Source organism: Solanum stenotomum, chromosome 3 (genome assembly GCF_019186545.1).
Source record: "Solanum stenotomum isolate F172 chromosome 3, ASM1918654v1, whole genome shotgun sequence".
Taxonomy (NCBI): Eukaryota; Viridiplantae; Streptophyta; class Magnoliopsida; order Solanales; family Solanaceae; genus Solanum; species Solanum stenotomum.
Genome location: NC_064284.1, coordinates 18,360,463 through 18,381,485, shown reverse-complemented (window position 1 = coordinate 18,381,485; position 21,023 = coordinate 18,360,463). Strand labels below are relative to the sequence as shown.

The 21,023-nt window shown below is 29.1% G+C and overlaps 2 pseudogenes; both read right to left on the bottom strand.

The window, feature by feature from the left end:
• Positions 1 to 7,953: 7,953 nt before the first annotated feature.
• Positions 7,954 to 8,747, bottom strand: LOC125857541 (uncharacterized; annotated as a pseudogene).
• A 203-nt stretch (positions 8,748 to 8,950) lies between these two features.
• On the bottom strand, positions 8,951 to 9,729 carry LOC125858746 (uncharacterized; annotated as a pseudogene).
• Positions 9,730 to 21,023: the final 11,294 nt, after the last annotated feature.

Below are 21,023 nucleotides of genomic sequence, written 5' to 3'. Positions count from 1 at the left end.
GAGGTAATAGGTATGCTGTGAAATTAATCAAGCCGTAATTAAAAGTTGATCCAGACACTATCTTCATAGAAAAAAAGGTTATTTATTGTTGGTTTTTTTTAAAGAATGTGTAGCAAAAAGGGCTCAAAATATTAGTGAAAATGTCTCTCAATTATTTTATTAAGCATATGAAGGTTTTAAAGCTAACTTAAAATTAAACACAAAATTTGTATAAATTAAAATTTGAAAAACCTAAAATATCTATCCGAAATTCAAATACTATAAATGAATTAAGTAGATTCCTTCAACAACTATACTGCTTATTATTCAAATCAACAAAAGTAATTTTCAATATAGATACATAAGAAAATGGTTTTACCTGAATCCCTTCCTAAAACGTGGATTTTCTGTTGATTCTTTATATAATTTTGGACAATTTTTATCTATTGAACTAACCCGACCAATAAATTTCAGCATAGTAATAGCCTATCGAAGTATTTTATTTTATTTTTTAATGTAAAAAGGGATATTTGTAATTTTGATTTTGCAAACATAAGAGCCGACCCATGTGATGCAAAGCAAATATATAGTCAGAAAGGGTCTTTATTAGACCAGGCAACGAATTGCCGCCCGTGCCCACTATTTCATTTCTTGGTCTTGCTAGTGCCCGCATGCATGCTTACATGGAGAAGGGTCATTCACCGTGACAAAGCGATACGTACTCCTTCACCCTTAATCATATATCTTAGATTCAAACTCTAATCCGTGCAAAATTGCCTTTGTTAAAGAGTTTTTTTCTGAACGTGCGACTCCATCCAAATTTATCAAACTTCAATATAAATACCTGACCCCAAACGAATAGGAGGAAAAAAAGAGAGGGTCTACTCAAGTAGGTCAAAAGTGAGGCCAATAGATGTAATAAACAATTCTAGTCAATTTTAGGACCAAAACAGGACAATGAAATATCAAATCAGGGCCCTCAAAAAGTTTTCAAAGCATATGAAAGCCACAAATCTTCGATTGATGGGAGATATATTAAAGAGCTTGTTAAGATTCAATTTGTTAATGAGCCATTTCTTGGACCAAAGGCCAATATTTCAAGGTTGTCATGATATAAAATGCCAGAATTGAAATAGTTAATTTAGATCATTAATTAACCACAGCATGTTGCATTGCTACGTTGATAGGGTACCACACCCATGCTTTGTTTGCCCAACTTGTGTCCAATTATTGACTACGACCTTCATATATATGCTACTATACCACCCATGCCTTTGGAGTTACTATCAAACAAAATGTCTAATCATTATATTTTTATTTATATATATAAAGCAAAGACTAGAATGAGAAATTTGCTTCAAAATATCACTCTCGCGACTTGTGATCAGAGGCGGATCCAAAATTTAAGTTTTATGGATTTAACTGTTGTATTTTAAAATTATGGATTCTTATTGCAGTTTTAATACTTTTTTTACAAATAAATTGAACACATTATATTCAGACGAACGCGCAACTATTAATTAGTTGCATCTACCCGTTTCAGTGACAATAGACAACACATTCTCTAAAGAATACATAATATTATTGTCATTTCTAGTGTTGAAATTATTTCTTTTATTAGCATCAATTTGATTTGATTTGAACTTTTTGAGTCTATAACATGCATTTATGAGCTATAATTTATTTTGGACCATTCAAAATTTTAGGTTAAAGCTTGAAAAAATGTGTTAAAAGACAAAAATATTGAAAATTTTAAAGAAATAAATAGAAATTATATTTTATTTTTACATATAAGGCCGAGTTAGTTTGGTTTTTTCTCTTCAAATTTTGATAGTTAGTTTGGTTCAGTTTTTTTTTTTTTTTAGTTAAAATCAAATCACACCAATTATAATGGGTATTCTCAAACAACAAATTCAATCGCTAGTTGATTTGTTTTTAGGCCAGCCACAAACTCGAGGAGCAGAGGCTAGCTTTCGTCCTTAATAAGGATTCATTAGAAGGCAAGTCTGGTGCCAGCAACCGTGGTAATTTCAGCTTCATTAGAGTATATTTTAGTTAATACAGTTAAAAAAAACTTGTAACTGAACTTTGGGATGGGTCGGTCGGTTCACCCAAGGTGTTATACATCATTGTCAACTCTCTATTTAGCCCGTCCAATACCCAAAAACTTTTTCTTTTCTATTTGACTTTGTAGGTTTGTATTGGGCCTTCAGATGAAAGAAACTCAATCCCTTAACTTAGATCTTCTTACATAATCTGGGCCTCTATGATGAAGATCCCATTCTATTGTAAAAAAACTTGGGATAATTGTACACGATGGCAAATTATTAATGTAAATAAATAGAGTAGCTATCATTTCATTTATTTTTTTTGAGAAGCAAAAATCTCGGTCAATTTGCTATTAATGGGCCCCACCGATTTGTATAAGTAAAAAAATAAAAAACTAACGTTATTTCCTTTTATACAATCTCTTCTTCTCGTTTATATCTCCTATTTCCTTCAATTTCTCTCAAATTCTCTCCCTAAAATCACTTTTGAAAATTCAAATCTTCACCACCACGTTCTCAATTGCAGTTTCAAAAATTTCAGGTACTGCCAAAACTTATCTCAATCGATTAATTTAAATTTTTGTCTAGTTTTTTTTTCCCGTTTTTTCAAGCTATTTTTCACATCAGTTTATAATCCATACAGAGTTTCATTCGAACAATTGATCACAAGAGGTATACAATTGCATAGCGAAAATAGTGTTGAACAACCATCGTTTTCCTTGGGTCTAACTCAGGATTTTGGGGAGGTTACAAGTTCAATGTCCAAATACAATGCAATGTAAGAGATCAGATCCAAATTGAAAAATGACCTAATCAGATTGAAGGAAATGAGTGCAAAATTGAAGCAATCCAACATCAGAATTGTGGAGGGAGGTAAGAAAGATCAGTTTGATGCTGGGTCAAGTAAAAAAAGGAAAGAAAAAACAACTAATTATACATATGACAGTGCAAAAAGAAAGGAAGTGGCTGTTTCTGGCTCATTGAAGCATGATGAGGTATTTGTATAATCATTATTTTTGCATATGTTACTATTGTCTATTATTCTTGTATTTTCTCTGTTGATTCATGTCTTGTATCTGTTTGTTTATACAGTTGTGTATAGTCACTATGTTAATATCCAAACTAAATGTATAAAATAGAACTATTTAACTATACATACAAGGTAAACAATTATTCATTTGAAATTGGTTGTATAATGTTTAATATTAATAGTTATTGTATTAGTAGTGTCACAACAACTTCTCTATATATACAGTATAAACATTTATACATTTGATACAATTTTGTACATTATTTTATGTATAAGTTTTTGCATTTGTATAAGGATACTTTATGTACAATGGTCATTTAGACATATACAATTGCACAAACTTATACACATACATAAATTGTTTGTATTTCACTATATATATAATGTAAATAATTATACATTTGAATTTGTTTGTATAAGTATAATATCAATAGTTGTTGTATTAGTAGTGGTACAATAATTTATCTATATATACAATATAAATATTTATACAATTGAAATCAGTTTGTATAATGTATTTTTTCTTTATAAAACTTGTATAGGTTATTTTCATTTAAAATCTATGTCATACATTTTGTTCACTATATAATTTTGTGCATTGTTTATACATAAGTTTTTGCATTTGTATAAGAAAACCTTTTGTATAATGTACAGTTAGATATAATTGCGCAAAATTATACAAATGCATACATCATATTTGAATGGTTTATTAATGAATATGTCAATATGAATTTGTCTATAATTTGCAGCTTGTTTTTCAGAATCTAAGTCCAACTCCAATGGAACTTAAGATTCTTGAATTGCCTCCTGAGTATGTTCAATCGGGTCAACATCCAACAAAAATATCAGCTGCAAATGATTTGGACGATGATTTTCAGGATCCTCCACGTCCAAAAAATAACAAGGAAAAAGAAAAGGTTGATACTTGTTCGTCTCCTCCTAAGAAGAAATCAAGGCAAACAGTCACTCCTATTCAGAAGAAGACACAACCCAAGGTTATTTCAAAGCAGCCTTGTTTAAGAAAGTCTCCTCGACATGCCAATGTTCCAAAAAGATCCAAGCCACCACTTCCAAAAAGGCAAGCTAAAGAACGTGCTAATGTTGCTTCCTATACATGCACTAAGCAAAATGTTAAGATTAAATCAAGTGTTTCTTCTGAAATATCATCCACCAGCAAGTCACCTGATTTCAATATATCGCGTGATGAGTTTGATCAATTCAAAATATCGGTATTAATTTTTTTAATTTTCTCTTTATTCAACTACTATTTAATTTGTATATTTAACATTAAAGTTACTTATACATGTCCAATTTTAGATGGGGAAACAATTTACTGATTTAAGGAACTTAATTGAAAAGAACTTCAAAGTTGTGTTGGATTCTATCAAAACCAAGAATGCGGAGGATAAGATTTGTTAATAGAGATCAATACATAGATTTTATACATAAAAAACAAATATACAATTAATGTTTTCACTTCAGGGCGATGGTGTAGAAGTTACACATAAAGTGCCAACAGACAATGTCGATTAGTCCGAAGAACCTTTTCGACATTCACCTTCTGAATTGTAATGTCAATCTGTTTATAATGATCTAAATGATCAAGAGGTATTATACTTATTTATCTTGTTGATCATTCAAACTTTTATGGCATTTTGTATATAATGTATATTTTCTGAAATCTTTTGCAGAAGATTGTCCGAGTAACAGTCCCATCATTTAATCCATAAGTTAGTATTCATCAGTCACATTTATAGTCTCCAGCTGGACACTCAAGATTTAGCCCTTTAGGTCAACAATTCAACACTCCCGAGCCACATATAATTTATTAATTTGGTCTTATAAACAACATTATCAATTGGTATATACAAATAACAATTTAAATTTTTCCAAATAAATAACATACATATATGTATACGTATACAGATATGGTCAGCAATTTATTAATTTTTTCATATACAATTAACTAACTATCCAACACATGTATAATTGTAAGTTGTATAATTTAATATCAACATTCAATTTGTATAACAAATTGTATAATTATGTACACATAATTATTATTAATATATCAAGTGATATTTGCTGCGGGTTCATAACAATTATGAGGTTCCAATCACTTTTGAGGTTCAGAACACTTCAAAGTTTTCAAAAATGTGTTCAAAACACTTCAGAAATTTGGATTTTTCAACAACTGTTTTTATATTTTTATAATACATAAATATTTGTTTATATTACATCTATTATATATTTAGAAGGAGGATTGTCAAGATATTCCAATTGAAGTTAACAAACAGGGATCCCAAATCATGAATGATCAAGCAGACTTCAACAACTCATCATTTGTATGTAGTTCTCAATTTTTATCTTCATAAATTTGACTTTATAATTGTATATAATCCGTTCATTTGAATTTTTTTTTGTTTATTATTTTATAACAGGCAAAATTTATTAAATGTTATATACGATCAAATTGAAAAGATGGAAAAGGAAGAATTTACAGATACAAACAAATCAATATCATTCGATACCAATAAATTAGTTGTTGAAGAAGTTTTCATGTGTCCATCACCTCTTCAGATGGTACATGATGACCAATCAAACCTTAATCAGAAAGAAGCATGGTGTTACATCCTTTGTTAGTTGTGGACGAGCGCACACCATTACCAATTTCTAGTGAAAGGCGTCCAGGCCTATTCAACACCTCGCCTTATGTGACATCATTCGAATCACAGGCTGGTACAACAAAATTTATTATTTACACAATAATACAGACATACCAATAAATGTTAAGTCTTATAATGATTATTTATGACTTTATACATTTCAGGTAGTTCATCAAGGTTTCCTTTCACCTTTAATTTGAAATATTCATTTGCTTCAATGTTGGATGTGGATCTTATAACTCTGTATATGCATTTTTGGAAATAGTTAAATGAAGGCATGCTTGTTAAGCACAACACAAAGTAAATTGTTTTGTACTTACTAAATATACAAATTTAATTATATATACGTATATTTGTATAAAGCTTTTGATTTTGATTTGTTAGGAAGGGCAAAGAAAAGCGATACAAAAAGGAAAAGGTTGTCTTACAATTGTGGTTTCATTTTGGAATTGTCACTGTCCAAACAAGAACTGTTCTATAAGCTTGCATACAAATATCAATTGCTTGATGACTCAGTAAGTGTGATATTATTTATTTCATTATACAATTGATATATTCTGTATAAATGACATTTTATATAAATTATACCTACTTATTTTTACAACACATAGATGTCATTTTATATTACATACACAAAAAAGCCAAGTACTCCGACTACAACACATTCAGTTTTATCACTGCTGATTGCAATTTCAATAATTTGATTGACAAAACCTGGAATGCTTATTATATCCATTACTGATATGGTCTGCACAAGCAACAACAATAGTCCACAATTGTTGAAAATAAAATACATCAAATTTTATGGTCAGTATAAAATTAACAATTACAATAGAAATAAAAATAACTATAATAAAACTTACAAGCTTCCTTCAGTTTGTTGTGGTATATCCTTGACATAAATCATTTCAAACGAGTCAAATTCAGAGTGGGACTTGTATTTTGGGTGTGAATATATGCCATTGTCTTTCTTCCCGTAAAAATCAGACTTAGATAGATACATGGGAATAAGCTGTGCATATTTCTTGATCTCATTTCCAACTTTTGAATCATGTAGTGCACCACCACTAAGAGAATCATAGATCTGTATACATCTATCATTAAAGAACACAACGATCAAAATCCAGTGAAAGATCTCTTTAATGTTAACAGGAATGATAATGTTATCAATTGTGTGCCAAGGTGCAACAACATGCATTCGATTCAGAGTTCACACGTATTCGATATGCTGCATTATTGTGGAATTATGGAATGCAAAAGATCCAAGCTGATGCCACTATTGATAGCGAGGCACCAGAAAGGCCAATCAGAATTCATAGGGATTGCGATAGCAGTGAAAGGATCACAATTAATTAGAACAGTAGTACTAAATTTCCGTTTTCTTTTGTATATGCAAATGACATGCATAATAACCTTGAATGTTTTGAACTTTCCAGTTTTTTGGTTGTAATATACTCGTTTGATCATTTAAGTCTTTTACTTGTTTGTTTTTTGTTAATTTCATTATACATGCAGCTTAACACTTTAATAATTATACAATTCAACATATATAATGTATATTTATACATTAACTATATAAATCTAGGAGTATATTTTATGTTGAGTATGTATATATATATACACACACACATTGTTAGGCTTATACAGTCGTTCATAAAGTATAAATATACAAACCAATTTATACAATGTATATTTTTACATTAACTATATAAATCTGGAAGTATGTTTTATGTTGAGTATATACATATACATTGTTAGGCTTATAGAATTGTTGATAAAGTATAAATATACAAACCACTTAAATAACAACGTATATTTATACATTAACTATATAAATCTAGCCAGCTTATGCAATCATTCATACAGTATAAACATAGAGTGTACATATACATTTTCTGTTCAAAAAGAGAAAAATATTTCAATAGAACAAATACACATAGAATTATTTGTACTAGCATAAATACAAAGATAATAATATGTTCAATATAACTTATACATATACAATTTTTGTATACGATGGACAATATATACGACAACGATAACTCATAGTATATACAGGAGCATGAATACAAAAAGAAGAACAAAAATGCTCACTGTTAATAGGACATAACAAATTTATTTCATCATCACCATTCCAACACATATAGCTTTAAACACAAAATCAGTTGAGAATAACATTCAAGTATCTATAAAATCTAATATTACACTCTAATATAATCGAAAGAGCTCATTAAACTTCTTGAGGCCTGTTTCGACATGAACACCTTTTGTGAGCTGCAACTCCATATGTGCTACATGTATGCTTCCCTTTGAGTCCAACCAATTCACGTGTTGTTTTTGAACGAGGTTTCTTTTTTGGCCTTCTTGGAGGTCTTTGAATTTTGGAGTCCAAACTTCATCATACATTATGTATTCAAGTATCACCCATTCTGCTACATCAGGCAGCAAATAAATCGATATCTCATAAATTTTTAAAACTGTCATTGGTTTATACAAATTCGAGCAATATCCATCAGCTACTAGACTTTTCCGCTTCAGTACAGCCCAAGCATGTTCACATGGTATTTCTTCGTATTGAAACTTTCCACAACTGCATGTTTTATTCTTTAAACATACACCAAAACTTCTACCATCGTCAGTCACATTGTGTATATATTCAGTCGATGGCACAACCTGTTTCATACAAACAGATTTATATATATGTATAAGTTTATGCATTTGTATATGTATTAATTCTAACTGTGTGCACAATTGCCTTTATACAATTTTAAAACAATTAATTATTGATTAATCAATATTAGATATACATAAAACATACCCCCATTCTTGTGCTCATTGCTTCATTTTCGACCAATATATTCTGAAATTTTTTAATCAACGGAGTAAATGTGCATGCTACCTCGTGTTTGTTGTCTTGATTTCATCTCCCAAACATCAGTCTAACCTCTTTCAGAAATTAAAAATTGGTAATTCCCTCACAGACACTAGTGCAACATTTATACTCTCTGCAATATTAGACGTCATGCCCATCCCCGATGAGTTTCAGCATGACACCTTGACCACTTATCATATCCAGCTAGCTCCAAATACTCTTTAACACCTACATCAACCTTTTCTACAGTATCTAGTAGCCTATCAAACTCAACTTTATTGCATGTTTTTGTCATTGTATAAAATACATGACTTAGCTCCTTTTAGGACTTTCTAAATTTCTTTTCAACATTGCCTCACAAGTGCCACATACAAGCATAATATAGCACATTATTATACACTCTTGTCACTGCCTTTATAATGCTTTCATTTCTATCAGAGACAACACACATATTACTCCTTTACCCATACGCCTCCCTTAGTTGTACAAAGAATCAAGTTCAAGCGGCGTCATTTTCCGAATCAATGATACCATAGGCCATGGGAAAATATGTCCTACATTTTTATTTATATACAAATTAACATAAAATCAAAAATAGATATTCAAAAACACATTGAACATACATGCTCCATCCATTGTACTTGCAACCACAAACGTCTCATTATACGGTCCTCTTAGGTGGCTTTCATCAACAATGATTACATGTCTGCAATGATCAAAGCCTTGTATGAAACTATTTAACGCAACAAAAAGATATAAAAACTCATTTTTATCGATTTTCTTTAGACGTATATGCGAGCCTGGATATGTAATATCCATCATATACAAGTATGCTGGAAGTTTGTTGTAAGATGCAGATGTGGTGCTCCTCAATGACATCAAAGCCTTTTTTTTAGCCATTCAAATCAACGAGTAATTTACATCAACTCCCAGATATATTTTCACATCACTCCGAATATCAAAAGGTGTATATTTTCTCTTGTGATCAACAAGATTAGGCTTAACAAACCCACCAATCAGTATGCTTATTGCATGTTTTTGTGAATATACTTTATCCTTCAATGGACAAGTATGATCTATATTAAATGCTCGGATCCTAAACACTCCAGACTTGTTGATATTTGATGCTTTCATTAACCATTCACATTTATCAGAAATACATTCCGACGTATAACTAAATCAACAAATAGAGCATAACACATCAATATACGAATAACTAAAACAACATATACAATTATGTATTTGTATGTACAAACTATTTTCCTAATTGTATTTGACCTCACTGTCCTATATTGAAATCTCTTTTCAATTGCATATTTTTTCATCACAGATTTCAAAGTGGCTTTATCCTTATACACTTGGTCAACCTTCACGTACTTATTACATGTATCTGAAATGACTCCATCACAACTCCCTGACCCCAAAATACAAAGCGGCTCTACCAATTCACCAATTGTCTTCTGCCTAGTCCCAAATTCAACAATACCATCTATACAAATAGATCTAACCATACTATTCTCCTGATTTGAACTTTCACACAGTTTAGTGGTATTATTACTATTATCCCGTTTGCTTATACAAATTGGATACTTGTTGAAGTTATTTGCAGCCTTTTTAAGCATGATATACACTCTAACATCCATGTCGTTGTGAATCAACATTGGTGTGTTGCTTTCTTCAACCTTATACTCAATTTTCAGCTTAATCACATTCATATCAACTCCGAGTTGCATTGCAATAACATTATACAACTCTTTATACGATGAACTTTCTTTAAAAATCACCCCCTCAATTGTATAATCAACGTAACAATAGTCACCGTCCCATCTACCAGAATGCATAACCAACATAGCTAATGAAGCCATTTTTAGAATTTATGTATAAAAAATTAAATTATATATACATATATATTTATATGATTGAGAATCTCAACAACAAAAAGAACATATACTTATACAAATACTAGCGAATTCAGTTTTTCAGTTATATACATATTCCCATTATATACTTATATAAATGATTATATACACAAATTAAAGCTTTATACAAATATACAATTGACAAACCTAAAATAATTGACATATACATATACCTATTATATATAAATATACAGAATCAAATATCCAAAATAAGGACGAATCTGCACTGTATAAATATACAAATTTGAATAAACAATCAACAATTTCATATATTTATACAACTCACAACAACACTAATAGGTATATGTATATAACTTACAAATTCGAATAAACAGTCAACAATTTCATATACTTATACATGTCACAACAACACTAATATGTATATGTATATAACTTACAAGGAATTTAGTTTTTCATTTATATACATATTCTGAATATACACTTATATAAACGATTATATACACAAATTAAAATTTTATACAAATATACAAAGCTTTATACAAATATACAATTTCACACAGTTCAGTGATTTTGTTACTTTCACACAGTATAAGTTTTTGCATTTGTATAAGAATCATATATCCAAAATTAAGATGAAGATGCATTGTATAAATATACAATTTCGAAACAAATAGTCAACATTTTCGTATATGAATTATACATATCTTACTAACACATATCAAAACACTTATACGTATAAACTCTAAACAAATCATAATACAATTTCATCTTCATTCATAGTTTCAACATCAAATATATGAATTCGAACAAAAATATTACTGTGAAAAAAGCGAATCTCCGATCAAAAATTCAAAATAATCACAAATTTTCTTAGAATTAAAATTAACTATACAAATCATAAGTGTTAAACTCTATTACGAACAAAATATACACCTCTGAATCTAAATTCTATTGAAATTGATGAAAGTTTAAAAGAAAATTTGATTTTGAATACAAACTGAACACCAATTTCGACCAGAAAAAAATAAAATCAGAGTATTTTTTCATCATGAAATTACCTCCTGTTGTTATCTCTGAAAATAATATGATCTCGATTGTTTGTATAGTACCATCACTAGCTTGATAGATATTTTGAACAGAGTTACAATGGAGTTCTTACTGTTGAAGAAGACGTAGAAGGAAGGAAATTCAATTGAAACATAATGTGCGTGACTTCATTGATTTTTTTCCTTTTTTTCTAACCGAAATTATCGCCTAATTTTTATTTAACTTTTAAAAAAATCAAAATGTATATTACATTGAAGGAATATCGACATATACATAAAGACAACTTCATAGCAAAACTAAAAATTTGCTATAGAGTGCAATTATATAAACTATAGCCATAACATACAATTATGAGTTTTATATTTGCTATACATAAAATTTACTCAAAAAACTTCACGGCCTGACCTATTTAGGCTCAAGCAAGTCCAACTAGTTTAGGCATCGCCTTTCAGACTTCTAAAATTGTATTCATTTGTAAAAACTATTTAACTAATACCAACATTTCTTCTTTAACCACTCTTCAGTAAATTATAAATTTTGTAGAAGATCGGATGTGATTTAGAGGTGATATTTGGAGTTAAAATCGACCTGGAAAAAATTACAGCGATAATATATCATGTGTATATATCATGTATATCATGCGTAAATTTTCTCGGATGTGCTAGACTGCTAGGAATTCATTGAAAACATCTGCGTGAAGCTATATAATTATTTTTTTAGGTAGACTGGTTTGAGTCAAAATTTAAAGTTGAAATCAATCTACAAAACGTCACGATAACACGCATATTTATAACTTATTCCACCATTTTAATATAAATGATGTGTTAAGTAACTCCAGAGGTATGTCATGTCACTTGTGCAAGGCCTTCTTCTACATTTCAAGCATGATATGATCTGATATTAATTAGTACCATTCAACAAGTACTCTAATGTGCTCTTTAATGATGAAAGGAAATATTTCATTTTTAATCAGAAGTCTCAGATAGAGTCTTAAATATGAAAGTGAAAATTTTATAAATGACATATATAAGACTAATATTTTCATGTTATGACAGTATAATAAAACTTTCAAGTTGTAACAATAAAAAATTTCAGGTTGTAACATTTTATTAAAAAAAAAATAAATTAAAATAATAGTAAAAAATGTTTTTTTGAAAATCATAAAAAGAAAAAAACGGATGTCATTAATTTGAATACATTAAGGATAATCAATAATGCCATAAATTTAGGGGATTCAAAACAAAATATTTTGTTTTCCTTTTTTTACTCAATTAGTTAAAATTAATTCAAAAAAAAAAATATGTGTTTTCCTTGTTTAGCTCAAAGCCATTAAAATTCATTCAAACATATTTCTTTTCTTTTATTGGAAGATTTCTCTTTCTTCTCAATATTTTCTCTGTAAACTGTCACTCTCATCTAATTCATATTCATTTTTATTCAATAATCTTTATTTTCTTGTAATGGACGGCTTCTTATGCAACACCCCATAAAATTTTTTAGCTAAGACTCGAACCGTTTTTCGTAGTGAGTGAGATTTTTGCAAGAAATTTAAAATTTCTTGAGTATTAAGGTCACTAGATGTAGCACCTTGAGTTCCAAGAAGAACCAAAGAGAAAAGCATTCAAGTCATTCCTAGTTTTCTTAAGTTTTGGGTCAACTTCAAACGATCATAACTCCTAGTAAAAGATGAGTTAGGTGATCTACTAGATATAAAATTAAAGCCCTTCGAGTCCCCTTTCCAACGCCACCGTGCTTGCTAAATTTCGAGCTCTGAGTAAAAAGTTATGACTGATTTACTAACGATGCACAAACCTGGCAGCAGCTCTGAGTTACGGAGCCAATACAAACCTCACTGCCTGGTGGAAAATTATTTCGACTCCTAGCTCGTTTCAATTATTTCTTTGAGGGTATTTTAGTCATAAAAAACCTTAGGAAGTCCTCTAAATTACCCTAAACGAGTAGAAAATCAGTTTTCTTAAATCAAACCCTCTCATTCACTCCAAAAATTCTACGCTCAAGGGATTCAAGAAAACTCTAAGGCTAGGGTTCAGCTTTCAAAGGTTTTCCTTCAAGTTGCTTCAAGAGGATAATTCTTTCAGGTATGTAAGCCTCCATAGTGTTGGGTTTGCTCATTCACACGCCAATCATGTAAATTTCAGCGTTAAGTTCGTTCTAGAAAGTTGAAAATCTGATGTTATTGATATGCGTTCTTGAATTTGCTTTCATTCTTGAATTGGGTTGAGATTTAGGAGTTCTTGAGATTATTGTTTCGATTTATAGAGTAGTTTGGAGTTAGATTCTTGTGTACATGTGATGGTTATCTGAATCTAAAGAGAGGTTGAGCAAAAGAATCGAGTTTAGGTGAATTAGGGTTAGAAAATGAAGAAGGAAAAATGTTGGGTGAATCTGGCACCTTGTTCCGCGTCGCGGACCTGCCTCCCCATTTCATAAAGTTTGTCTTCGCGTCACGGCGAGGTCACAGACCTCTCTGCCTCAAAAGTTAATTCGCGACCAAATAGTTTAATTCATTGGAAATAATAAAATAATCAAAATAAAAATTAACTAATTAGGAGAATATCAAGGGAAAGATTTATCTTGTCAATTATAAATTACTATATTTATGGAATAAATATTTTGAGAGTAATGTGAGGGTGGGGTGTGGGTTGACATGTTATAAGTTAAAAAAATCCCTTAGAAGGTGTAATAGATAATTACAAATTGATTCTCTCTCATTAATATTATTTCTCTCACCTATTAATTATATAACATTATATAGTATATATTAGTTAATAATATATAATTAATTAATTTATAAATCAAAACTAATATGTTAATACTTGTAATTAAAATGTTATAAGTAGTAATATAAAAAAAGTAGATCTAAAAGTTGTAATATTAACCCTTAAATAGATGTGTGGTGTGATTTTTCCAATATGAAATTATCTTTGGTAGGATGTAGAAAATGCATATATTACCTCACAAAGTGAAAATTTTCAGCGTGAATTCAAACTAATCAAACCCCAAAATAAATACTAGACATCAAGTAAGAAACAAATTAAACCAACAAAAAAGTTGATGAAAGAAAATGATTACTGTATTTGCTACAACAAAAGTATGCAATATTGTTTGATCCTAAAGTTAAAACTTAAGATAGTTAAAGAGTTGTACCCATAAGTGCGGTAATGCCAATTTATTATCCAATAGGAAAAATGCTCAGTTTAGTTGGAAAAACCAATTAATGCAACTATCATATTGTCCAAGATTTCATATAATCATTGTGGGACTTCAAATACCCATCACACATATCGCTAGACTGATCTAGATCGTAAATAATATAATATGAGACTTAACATCGAGTTGATCTTACTCTAATAATACTTCGATATGAAATAGATTTTGGGCCTAGTTATAGTACCATAACCTTGGGCCTATGAATGGACACATCACTTTGCTTTGGTAGAAGTGAATGAAAAAGTTAATTGAGAGATGCTTTTGTTTACTTTGAATAGTTTAAAGTTCAGTTTTTTTTATATTGAATGAGATATATATTATGTGGATTATACATAGTGAAAGCTGAGGAAAATAGTTTTTTGGATGGTTTTGCTAAAAAACTCAATGAAAGTCATAAAGCTAATTAATAGTAAATTAAAATGGAGTGATTCTAACATTCTCCTAAAATTTTATTATAGATTACTAATGTGAATGGATAAGTAAAGTAATAGAGGACAAGAGTTTAATTATGCCAAACTTAACAAACTCTTAGCTATAAAAGAAAAAAAAAGTGCTTTAATGATAACTAGTGCTCCATAATTAAAACAGCCTATGGGTATCTGTGAGATATTGTGAAAAATGCTACGTGTTATGTTATTAGGTAAAAGTAGATGACACCATTATATTAGGACAAAAAGGAGCTACCTAACATATGCTTTTGGTAGAACCAAATAATAGTACTCTATTAATTTTCTTAATTTTTATTACATGCATAAAAAGAAAAATAGATCATACTTCACCAAGACTATAAGGATGGATTATTGATGATATATAATTGAGATAATTACAATTCAATGTCTTTGAGTGATCTTGTTTACAGAGTACTGAATAATCAATATATTATTTGTATATTCAAGTGTAATATACATAATTTTGTTAATAAATTTGATCGAACTATACATATTGATGAGTTTCCCTATATAATTTAGTGCATAGTCCTATTCCTATTTTCATTTCCAAAATATCGCAATTATATTGAAGTCTACATATCTCTGTCCTTTTTCACTTAGGTCCCATTTATTAATTAGACAATTGCTCTTCCTTTTTTTCCTATAGCAACTTTATATATAATTGGCTTAAAATTGAATGTGAACCAAAAAAATACACACTCATCACTACTATACAAATTATGTGTGGTCCAATCTTTGAAAGGGTATAACATATCTTAGAATATGGATCTATTGGCGGCAGTACCTTTAAATTGGTACAAATAATTGTGGTAGACAAATTACATATATTTTAAAAATATATATAAAGAAAACATTTAACAAAAATTATGGAAAGAATAAAGCTAATAAATTTTATGATAGTAATGAGTTGATTTGACATCTGTGAATTGACTTAAAATGAGGTTTGAGTTATGGACAAAAATATTTGGTTTTTGGAAAAAGTCAATATACATTTAATGTCAAATCGTCCAACTTTAATAAAATCAAATGTTTATTAGTGAGAAAAATGATAAATGATAGCATGCCCCTCGTAAATAGCTTAGAATAAATCTATGGGCTCAAGAAAGTTTAAAGTCTCGGATGTACCTAATAGAACTATATTACAAGTTGTCCAGGTGGAGCTAGAGGAATAGAAGGAGTTTATTCACATTTTTTTCATCGAAAAATTATAAGTATATATATGTAAAATTGATTTATTTATGTTCTTAAATTGAATTTATAGTAGACAAAAATTGATAATGTAAAGGTAAAATAGATATTTTTAAAAATTAATTAGAATAAACGAGGGAGATGTTTATATACAATAATTAAGAAGGAGTTTGATTTTTAAAGCAAAACTACGAAGTGTATATGATTTTTACCCTATAGTAGATGATTAACTCTTTTGGTGAAAAATTTATTTTTGTTGCTGACTCCAATATCTACACTAATTAGATTGTGTATCATTGGATTGCTCAGATAGTCAACACCATCCACCTCCAATTCTAAAATTGTAAATTTGAGTAGAAAAAAACAAAAATTTCTAGAGAGGGGTGATTTTTATTTTTTTTCTTTTTTGTGTACACACAATATGTGCTTTTATGGAATAAATTAAGGTAACAATAGCTATCAAAATTATTGTATCTACCTTTCTAAAGCACCTCTATGGGGGACTAGAACTAAACCCAGAAATCTCGAATTACTTTAGTAATTAGTTGCAAAAGTAAAAGAAAAACCCTTCGCAGTTCGCACAAGATGAAAATGTGTGACTTGGCTTATGGTTTATAGTTGTGAATAACTTAACGAGATAGGTTGGAAAACAATAGTAACGACTCTTATCTTGCCAACAAAATTTGTGTACAATTAAAGGAGGAGATTATTTCTCCCAATACTATCAAATAGACGTCATCTAATTACTTCATTAAAGTTGTGATAAATGATAAGTACTTCTACATTTTTAATCCAAAATATGGGATTTCAATGTTGGGTATGAAGTCCTTTTTGATGGAGGCATTTTACTTCAAAAGTAAATATCCGACACAAAATAAAAAATAATATATAAAAAAAGATATGACGCATCCTTAGTCTCTCATAGTATTCCATTTATGTATCAATAAATAACTTACCTAAAAACTTTTATCTTGCCCGTTTAAGTTGAATATGACATAAAAGTAATTTCATAAAATAGGATTATTTGAAAAGTGTTTTACCTAAAAAAAACTATTGTTATTATAACAAAAATATATTTAGTGGTAATAGATTTATTTTTCTTTTAAGGGTAATATTTATTGCCGTAAAATATTTATCAATAATTGTGTTAATGTCATGGCATCTTGAGTCGCTAAAGTTTTTAACGAAATTTATATAGAGTATTTGTTATAAATTTTCATATTTATTATTATCAGTACTTAATATAATATAACAACAATTATATTATTTCCTCTAAATAATTGTAACGTGTACTACTTGTTACCTTCTTTTTTTCTAAACGTTTGTTGTCTAGCTAGCGAGTATATAGGTATATGATATTTTATAGTTTGTTTATCTAAGTTCTTAAGAAGTTTTAAAATTTTTTTGGGAGAATTAATTAAGGTGACGATCAAGATAATTTTAAAAGTATTTTCAAGCATTGTCATGGAAATTCTTTTTCAGAGGCTTAAAAATGAGCTTCTCGCAATACTCTTTAAAAGTTTAGCCAAATTAATATATTGCTATTTTGTAGAAATATTTTTTCAAAAATCAATTACCATAAAAATGACTTGTGATACGTAAATGTTATAAAGTCATTTTCTCGATCCCACTTGTTGGATCATAACCTTTTTAGGGGAAAATTTAGTTTAAGATAAACTTACTAAAAAGGATGATTTTTTTATTTCACCAATAAAATAATTTAGATCAGATCTTTAACCACTAAAAAGATAATCTTAGAAAATGAAGATAAAAGGCAAAAGGGTAAAGTGGATTTTGTTTGTCTTTGGTGGACGAGAGCAAAATTTTGTCAACTGCATGTGTTGTGACCAACTTTAATTTTAGGTATTTTCCGGTCACCCCACACACACACACACAAAAAAAACATTAAAAAAAGAAGAAAACCTATGTAATTAGGTGGTATTTTACTATCATATATACTATTATTATTTATACTTTTAAAATATTACGTATATTTTCACTAATTACGAGTTTCTTACCATATATTGAAGAAAATATACTTAGATACATATAACTTTTTCTATCAGATACATAAAAATAGGGAGAGAGACGAGCGAGATTGGGAAGGAGGCAAGGGCGTAGCTATAATTGGACACCCTTCATCGAAAAATAATACCGTATTTATAAGTAAAATGATACACGGAGTGATTAAATAACAAGTTTTGGACACACTTGACAGAACAAGGTGTTGTGGCCTAGTGAATTTAAATGCCTTTTTTTTATACCCTTAGTGAAATTCCTAGTTCCGCCACTGGGAGGATGCAAGTGAAATTCATATATATCCCTAATATATGCAAATCTCACACACACACACTATATATATATATATATTATGTATTCCAAATACAAGCAAATTCATTTAGATATATTGTATTTAGAATAAATTACAATTAATTTTGACCATACATATCCGAGATACATGTATATCTGAAGCCACCAAGTTCCAAACAAAGAAACACAAAAATTAGGCCCCAAATTCTGAAAAAAGATTGGACCAATTCCTATGTGGTGGGCATATTCAGAGTCAGAATTCCACTTATTACAAGTATCCACATAAGTTTATTTTGATTTTATTTAAAAAAAGAACTAATTGTGTGACTCAAAAATGGTGGATTTATTTGAATTGAATCTCCAGTTTTTCTGCTATATATGTCTACAACCAACTCATTGCAATGAGCAACTTGTAATTCGTCATTCTATATAAAGTATAGTGGAGTTCGCTTTCCGCTTTGGAAATATGTGTTGTTCCCTTTATTTCAATTCTTAGACAATGACTACTTTTTCTCATGTCACTAGAAGCAATATCCTTTGCTTGGACTTCAGAGGCGGATCTAGGATTTAAAATTTATGATATCGTAAATAATTGGATTCAAAGTCATAGATATATTATGACGTTTTTTTTTATTGAAATACAAAATCTATAGAGAAGCTAATTGAGTTCTTATGAATACATAAACTATTCTTGAGATCCGCTTTTAATCCTCTATAATTAGTGTTTACCACGTAATACTATTAGGTTATCGAGTTGTTTAATTATGTTACATGGTGCTCAAAATAAAGTAGAATCCAATCTAGATTTGAGCGACAGTGTTTAATAATGATACTAATTGCAAATTTTACCAAAGTTTAGTGTACCTAAAACAATACTCCCTCCGTCCCTAATTACTTGTCTACTTTTCTTTTTATAGTTGTCCCTAATTACTTGCCCATTTTGACAAATCAAGAAAAGACAATTTTTTTTACCTATTATACCCTCAATTAAATGACTAATTACTTTGAAAAATATAAAACTTTTCATCTACTTCATAATAAATAGGGGTAAAATGGTAAACTCACTATTTCATTAATTGTTTTCTTAATATGTGTGTCAATTCAAAAGTGAACAAGTAATTAGGGACAGAGAAAGTAATATATATGATGTAATCGTACAACATTTTGATGAGTATGTTACAACAAATGATGAATTCATATAACACAACTTTAAGGTGTTAGATGTATTGTGTCTTTTTTCATCATTTTTGATAATGTGGTAGCGTGCATACTCATTCAATCCTACCGTGAAATATTGTTATATCAGTCATTCATTATAATAACATATTATTATGATAATATAATTTTCTCTAGAATTAATTTTTCATGTTATATTTTACTTCTCTCTATAATAACATTCTCCCCATAATAGTAGTGAGAATAATTATATTCNCTATATGATGTAATCGTACAACATTTTGATGAGTGTGTTAAAACAAATGATGAATTCATATAACACAGATTTAAGGTGTTAGATGTATTCTGTCTTTTTTCATCATTTTTGATAATGTGGTAGCGTGCATATTCATTCAATCCTACCGTGAAATATTGTTATATCAGTCATTCGTTATAATAACATATTATTATGATAATATAATTTTCTCTAGAATTAATTTTTCATGTTATATTTTACTTCTCTCTATAATAACATTCTCCCCATAATAGTAGTGAGAATAATTATATTCATAAAATTATCCCTTTAAAATTAACTTGCTCAAATCTTGTTGTGATAACATATTATTATGATAATTTGATTTTTTCTAGAATTAATTTTTTATATTATATTAAGAAAAATGTTATGTATAAAAATAAAATATTGAAACACTTATGACAATCATGAACATCGATATAAATATCAAAACCAAACGTCAAATGTACTTTTGTTATAACAACTAAATCAAAACCAAACGTCAAATGTAGTATACATATATATAACAATAATGCCTTATTAGTATAACAATCCAGGAATTTTCAAACAAATATTATAATTATAACGAGATTTTATAGTATTATTTTACATTATGCTATACATATATATCATCGATATAAATATCAAATAACTCATTTTCAAAATTTTCACTTGCTTCATTAACCACCACTGAAAATATTTATACTTGGTGCAAATTTTCACTTGCTTCATTATATATATTTTCCTTTCTTGCCACCACTTTGTTTCTAGTTTCCACTATGAATTCCACTAAACCTACTCAATGTACGTCGACCCTTTATTCCACTTGCTCTCTCTCTCCATAGGCATGCACCCGTTTTGGACACGCTTTATTAT